Source organism: Phalacrocorax carbo, chromosome 4 (assembly GCF_963921805.1).
Source record: "Phalacrocorax carbo chromosome 4, bPhaCar2.1, whole genome shotgun sequence".
Lineage (NCBI taxonomy): Eukaryota > Metazoa > Chordata > Aves > Suliformes > Phalacrocoracidae > Phalacrocorax > Phalacrocorax carbo.
In genome coordinates, this window is record NC_087516.1 from 38,698,891 (window position 1) to 38,704,890 (window position 6,000).

The 6,000-nt window shown below is 49.6% G+C and overlaps 1 long non-coding RNA gene across 1 annotated transcript in view; it reads right to left on the reverse strand.

Moving 5' to 3' along the window:
• LOC135313265 (uncharacterized) overlaps positions 1 to 5,197 on the reverse strand; it is a 542,083-nt gene extending 536,886 nt beyond the window's left edge. The window contains exon 1 of the long non-coding RNA XR_010372880.1: positions 4,860 to 5,197. This is a non-coding gene — a long non-coding RNA (uncharacterized LOC135313265). The remainder of the gene's footprint in view (positions 1 to 4,859) is intronic.
• Positions 5,198 to 6,000: the final 803 nt, after the last annotated feature.

Genomic DNA, 6,000 nt, shown 5'->3' on the forward strand with positions numbered 1-6,000 from the left:
TCTAAATATTCCATATGGGTCAAGATCACGCACAGTGGGATGAACATGAGTCTGCACAGTTCTGCACTGTCAAACAGTCACGAGGGCATATGCTGGAATACAGCTAACCTTTCTTGCTTTCTCTTCCCCTTGGAGGAAGTAAAAGCTTCAGGTAGCAGAAGTCTTGCTTAGTGGCGCAGACAAGGACTGGAGTAGAGAACCACCATGTGTGTGACCCTACAGATTTCTGTAAACCGTCCCTGCATTCAACTATCGAAGGGAAAGCGATGCTGCTCTCATTAGACTGCTGCAATAGAAACATGATGAACAGATTTCTCTACGGGGGACTGTTTTAGGCTTTTGCAGAAACACTTCCTATTGAACAGACAATGCCGAAATATGCTTGTTTTATGAAAGTGTCTGCTAAGCCATGGAACTTATATTCAACAGGAGACCATTACGCTGTCATAATATTCGATTCCACTTACATTACCTCTTAATTAACACTGGAACATTTAGCAGCTATTAGAAGAAACATTCTCAGGAGTTCTAGATTTCAGCAGAGCTCACAGGCAGACTGCCTTTAGGTACTATACTGCAGAAGTTTAAGGTTGGAGATGCCATTTGAATTAACAAAACTAATACCACCTTTGACTCATTCATGTGTCTTGAGGAAAAGTATCTCCAAATACTCCATGCTGATCTTTCTACGTGCTATAGTTAAAACACTTCCCATGCTTTAAAAGAATCTTTGCAAATTCTTTCTTACCTTAAAATAGATGTCCTGTTTGGGGTACAAGGTACTAAATAAATTGAATCTTTAAAGCCATTTGAAAGCTGATATATTACCTCTCTTGCCAAAGTTTTTTTAAATAAAATACTGTGTTTTCACACAGAAAGCATATATAGGCACGTATCAGTGCATATACATGTACTAAACCAAGATCAACCTTCTCTGTTTGACAAACTGTTAGTCATCAAAAAACCCTAGCCCTAGAGTATCCAGGTAACAGGTCCACATGTAAAATTTAGCTTCTTTATGGACCTGAATGAAAGAACGGAATTTCAGAAGTACAAATGTATTCATAACATAACAGAGCTGCAAGTCAAGCCTTGTATGAAATTACCTTTATTGCACAAATAAAAGTGTAATTTAATGCATTCTGATAATTTGCAGACCATGACTCTTCTAAGCCTATAGAATTTATTAGTTTATAACTTCAATTGCTATCTTTAATACAGTAAAATGCTATTATAACGTTTTTAAAAGTAATCATCTATGAAGCCAACATTTTTAAAAAAAAAAAACAAACAAAAAACAGAAGTATTGGCTTCCAGAAGTTTGATTCCCGTATCAATCACAAGTAATAATTATTTTTTCATTAGCTATACTAGAAATATTCTCAGGTGCAGAATTATACAGCCCATTCACTTCAGTGCATTAACAAATATTTGGCATCTCTGTTTCTTAAATATTTGTTTTACCTAGAATGATTTGTAATGTATGCTGTAGCTTCAAAGTCAACCATAGGGTATTTTACTGGTATGCCAGAGCCATGTGCCCAGAAGTTGACATTCCCTCATTTAACAAGCAATATGAATATAGTAATTACAGGATTTAAGAACTTCTTGCCCTCCCAATATTATAATTGCATTCTCCAAGATCAAAGTTTTGGGTTTATCCATATCTAGCTGTGACTTTACTAAATACAATGTTTCTAGATACACTATGTGTTAAATACTCGTATGTATTTTTTGGAAGCGTCAGAAGAGCGGAAAGGTACCTTCAACCTACCAACGTTTAACATTAGTATTGCAAATGTTGGGATGAAAGACTTCAAGTGGTACAATTTGGAAGCAATACAGAAGAACATGCTTAACAACGCTTGGGAATCTTCCTGCACAGATTTATTGATAAAGAGTTGGGAAAAGTCAGGGGAAAAAGTAAGTAGGCATTGTAGAAGAAAGGTGTCTGTGTTTCATGAGGAGGATTTTTCAAGCAGAGTTCATTTTCTTATAAAACTTGTGCCGGTATAATTTTAATAAAATATATGGAAAATACACAAACACAATTCCCCAAAACAGCTTTATACAATCCAGCGTATCATGGAAAGACTTTTTAAAATAATCCTTCTGTTTTGGGTGTTTGGGTTTTTCCCCCTGAAAACAAAAACAAAAAAACCAAAACAAAACTTCTTCAGCATTTTCTCACAGTCCGTGTTTTATCAAAGACACTCCACAAATCCAGATATCAAGACATCACTGTTTTGTAAATCTTCAGTAACACATTCAGCTATTAATCAGCTGTGTGGAAAGTCATACTTTTGTTTCAGAGGAAATTCAATCTTTACATTAAACCCCATCTTCATTCAAGCGAACGTTTTTACAAGAATTGAGGAAAAAACAAAAGGTCCCTTATTCAGATTTTTAGAAACCCTCATCTGGGAAAGCATAGAATGGAATTCAGGTTCAGAAGTCAGCAGCAATGCTGCTAAGAGATATGTGAATACTTTGGTGTGCAGGAATAAAGAAAGCGTTTGAGAAATGTATCTACGTTAGTGAAAAGAGCAAGGTTGGGATCCAACACAAGAAGATTCTTAAGTGACAACTGTAACATCCGACACAAGAAGAAAACAGGCTCGTTCTGCAATTGTGGATGTAACTTCTGTGAGGCTCAGCATTTCCGTTGACTTGGGAGACACACAACCCGATGTCGGGGTTGTCGGGGTTTTGTTTATTTCTGTATTTAATTTTTTTTACCTCAAAGGCAGGCAAGACTACATCGATGACAAAACTTACAACTGACTGAATGAACACAGGTATATAAGAGCCCGTTTACAATTTTAATTATGTGTTATTCTCTACAGTAGTTCTTAAAATATCCTATTTAATTCGTTAAATTTAATCTCTAATTTAATTGCATTTCTGGCATTTTCCTTAAGTATATGCCTATGATGACCACAGTGGGAAACATTTTTGCCTTTGAAAAAAAAATACAGCAAGCGTAAGATTACACTGCGTTGCTTCTTGTTATGCCAACTTTATTACACGTTACACTGAGAAAACTTTTAAAAGAAAATGCAACAAGTTTATGCAGTTGGTCTATGAGTTTCTCATAGAGCATTTTCAAGTTACGCAAGGAATGAACGAGATGTGGAGAACAAAGTTTAGAAAATAAAGTTTAACTACACAGAAGTTGATTTATCACTTTGTTATGAACTACAGTGGTTAAACTGGTATATTACTACCAAAACCCAATATGTATATACTACCTTAGCTGTTTAGTTTTTAAAGGATGACAAGAGGAGTGTTCTTACACCGTCCCTGATCCAGCCTTCACAATATTAATCAGTAACTATTTCCAATCAGTGTGAGTGGCATAAAGTGACATAAAACTCCAGTTCAATTATCATTTCAGTCAAGTAATGTCAGTAAAAGATGGAAGAAGATTTCACTGGACAAGATGTAAAATATTGCCTCCCCTTCGACTCGGCCTTACAGAAATTTCTAAGGTATTTAGCTACATTCACCCATCAAAGGCAAAATGATGAACATCCACAGCCTTCTCGGAGCCGATGCTCTAAAACTGTGCAAAGTCTGTCCCAGTGCTGCCGGCCGAGCTAACAACTTAATTACCACAGCCCTTTCAGCAGCGTTACCATCACTGCAATATAATTATTAAATATTCTACCACCCTATTCAGTTCCGTGGAAGAGTAGAGCTTACTATTTTAAGAAAGCCTGCCTATTTAAATGTCATTAACTATCCAATTAGTACAGTCTGCTCCTTGCGAGCTGCAGAGTAATCTTTTAATTGTTAACCGCTATTGAATAATTTTAGCAGTTACGCTTTTATACGTTCTGTGATAATTAAGACAGACTACCCCTAGAATCTCATCTTTTTTGCCACCACGTAGTGACAACCAGGAAGGCAATCAATCACCGCCAGAAAAACACGCGTGTGAGCCGGGGTAACGCCAACCCCGCCGCCCCCCCGCGGAAGGCGCCCCCCGCCCGCCGCAGCCCCGCTCACCGCCCGCCACGAACAACTCGGGGAGCGGCTCCCCGGCCGCGGAGGTGCGGGCTGGGGGGCGCCGGGCCGCTCCGCAGCCCACGGGGCTCCGCTCGCAACGCTGCGCAAGCCGAGCTCAATCCCGGCCGCTCCCCACGGCTCCACCTGCCGGGCGCCGGCGCCCCGCCGCCAGCCCCTTCCCTCCGCTCCCGGGGGGGTCCCGCAGCGGGGAGGGCCGAGTCCCCCGCGCCCCAGCGCGCACCTTCCGCGCAGCCGGGCGGAAACACCCCGGCCGCCCTTCGTGCGGATCGGCAAGTTTCTCTCCTCCTCAGGAGGAGGCGTGCCTCCGAAGGTGGCTCCTAGGCACTCCCGGCGGCCGCAGGGCACGCGCTCCCCGGCAAGGCGCAGCCTCGGAGGTGTTGGAAAACGAAGCGAAATCGCCTAGAAGGGCCGAGGTGCGCCGGGGGACGCCGGCAGCCCCCCGCCCTCCCGCCGCAGGACGGTGCCTGTTGCACGGGCCCCGCGGGCTCCCTCCAGGGCAAACACCCCAAACTTCGCGCCGCCTCCGCGCCCGCGCTGCGAGGGCTCCGGGCGGCAGCCCCCTCCCCCGGTAAGGGCTGAACGGAGCTCCGCAGAGCGGGACACCCCCCCGCGCCCCGCACACCCCACAGCCCCCCGCCCCGGCTTCCCTTTGCGCAAAACCAGATAACCCCGAGCACTCGCCCTCCCGCAAAAGGCGAGGCGGGGGGTGCGGGAGCCAACAGGAGGCAAAGTTTGATAAATGAGCAGCTCCTGCAGCGACAGGTACGTACGGAGCGGCGGCAGCCGCCGCGCCGCGCCGGGCAGAAGTGCGGAGAAGCGGCACTCACCTGTCCGTTGCCTCTCCGGCAGCCGCGGAGGGAAGGCGGGCAGGCGACAGAGGCAGCCCCGCGCTCCCCTGCCGTCCTTCGGCCCCACGGCGGGAGGATGGCGGGCAGAGGGCCCGCAGAGCGGCGGGGCCGCCCCGGGGCGGGCAGGGCAGGCACCCCTCAGCGGAGCAGGTGAAGTGGGGCGGTCGCCGCCGCCGCCGCCGGCGGAAAGCAACACGTTTGGGTCTGAACTTTGCAGCTCCAGTCACAAACAAACAAATACAGCCCAGGAAGGACCTCTCCCATCCGATCCCAGCCTGCTCGGCAGCCGCTGCCTCTCTTATTGGTGCGGAGGTTATTTATTTATTTGATTTCTCCCCCTCCCTCCCCCTCCACACACAACCCACCCCCCCCTCCTTCCCTTCCCTTTCGCTTCCCCTTCCCGGCCCTCCCTCCCTCCCCGCCCGCACGCCGCCCCGCCAGCCCCGCTCCCTCCGCGCCGCGCACCGCGGCTGCTCTGCGGCCGGCGGCGGCGCCCGCTGCCCGGGTGCGGGGCGAGGGGCGGGCGCGCCGCGGGGAGGCGGGAGCGGGGGCGGGGGGGGGGGGGGATGCGGGGCAGCCGCCGCGCCGCCGCCGCCGCCGGGCGAGAGCGGAGGAGAGCGGGCGGGAGGTGCCCCCCGGACGCCCCGTCCCCCGCACCGGGCCGCGGGGGCGGGAGGGGCTGATCCCCGCCTTGCCGCCGGCCACCGCAGGGACGAGGCAGCCGGGCAGGGGGCCGGACGCTCGGCGGCCGGAGCCGCGAAGGAGGGTGGCCGGCGCTTACCGCAGCGAGAAGCCCGGGGGACCCCGCGGCGGCGTTTCGCCGCCCCCGCCCGTGGCGGGGGAGCCCCGGCAGCCGCGGTGCGGCGGCGGGAGCGGGCGGCCGGAGCCCCGGCGGGCCGGGCGCGGCGTGCGTGGCGCCGGGGTTATGCCTCCCGCGCCGTGTGCGCATACGGGCACCCTCGGGTGCGTGGAAGTGCCGGTGTCTGGCTGTTTACGTACGTGTGTCTCCGGTAGCGATGCACGAAGCTCGTTCTCAAGGAGACTCCAGACTCGCTAGCCGCAGTGTACTGTGTGTGCATCGCTTTTACGTTGTGCTGTAGCTTATGCGTGACCAGTGCAG